Source organism: Pteropus vampyrus, unplaced genomic scaffold (genome assembly GCF_000151845.1).
Source record: "Pteropus vampyrus isolate Shadow unplaced genomic scaffold, Pvam_2.0 Scaffold895, whole genome shotgun sequence".
Taxonomy (NCBI): domain Eukaryota; kingdom Metazoa; phylum Chordata; class Mammalia; order Chiroptera; family Pteropodidae; genus Pteropus; species Pteropus vampyrus.
This window is the reverse complement of record NW_011889676.1, coordinates 47,941-49,281: the sequence shown is the minus strand read 5'-3', so window position 1 is coordinate 49,281 and position 1,341 is coordinate 47,941.

The window sequence follows — 1,341 nt, the reverse complement described above, 5'->3', positions numbered from 1 at the left end:
AGAGAGAGAGAGAGGGAGACAGAGAGAGAGAGACAGAGAGAGAGACAGAGAGGGAGGGAGGGAGGGAGATGCCCTTTAGAAAGGGTCTCATGGCCCCTCGCCCACTGAGGGCCTGAGCTCATTTGGGGGGTGCGAAGGTCAGCTGTGCGGGCTGACAACGGGGGTCCCCAACAAACACGCCTCCAGGCCGCCCTCCAGTGGGGCCCACGGTCCCCCGAACACAGGAAGCTTCCAAATTCAAATATGTGCCTGAAACAAAAGCCCGGGAAGACCAAGGAAAGCGACAAACGTAGGAAGAAAAGGGTCCGAGCTGAAGCGAGGACGGAAAAAACCTGCAGAGAAAACTGAGACCTCAGAGGAATAAGACACTGCAGTCCTGAGACGAGGATCCTACTTTGTTTTTAATTTTTTAAATAGAATAATAATGACCACTTGACAGTTAAAAATATGAGGACGAGAATGCAAAAAAAAAGAAAAAAAAAGCGAGAGAAAACAAAGCAGAACAAAAATAGAAGGAATTCACAAGGAAGGAGCAAAGCTGCGTCCGGGAAGCATCGGTCGGTCCCAAAAGTCTCGAATGGCGGAGAGAAATGACGAAATAATAGGAAAAACCATCCCGGACTGAAGGGCGGAGCGGCAGATCGAGGCGCGTGACAGTGACCGTCAGCCGACGGGAGACCCCGGAACCCCACGCTCTGGGCTTCTCCTCGCGGTCAGTCATCTGCCTTCCGGCTGGAGCGGGATGGGGCGCCTCGTGCACCCCGCTCCACACGCGGAGAAAGGCTCCGGCTGCCGGAACGTTCCCAGAAGCAGCCCCAACGTCCCGTGCTGGGCCTCAGAATTGCTCACAGGGGCCCCGACGCCCAGAAAACGCCCTAAAAAGTCGCTTGGTCTGGCTCCCGCCATCGTGCCCTCTATGCGGGCCCCTTGGGGCTGCTCCCTCCTTCCTCGGGACGACCCCAGTGACCGCCCCGGCTCACCGGCCGGCCATGCATTCATTAACGAGCACAGTGCGTAGGCGCCAAAGCTGGCGTCAGCCCACTTGTCCCAGAAAGGCAGCTTGGCTGGGGCCCCTCAGGGACGCCAGAGATGGCAGACCATTCGACCAGGTCTCCAGCCAGGGGCGACCAGGGAGGTCAAAAGTAACTGGTGTCCACAGGGGAGGACTGTGCCACAGGAGGAGGACACAATGGACAGTGTTGGAGGCCTCAACACCCATGGGGAGGCAGGACCTGTGAGGACAGACCAAGGGGCCTGGAACGCCAACCCCTGGCTCTGTCCCCATCTGCCCCCAGCCCACACGTCCCTCCCGTCATGGGCCCATGGTCAGGCCAGTCCAGA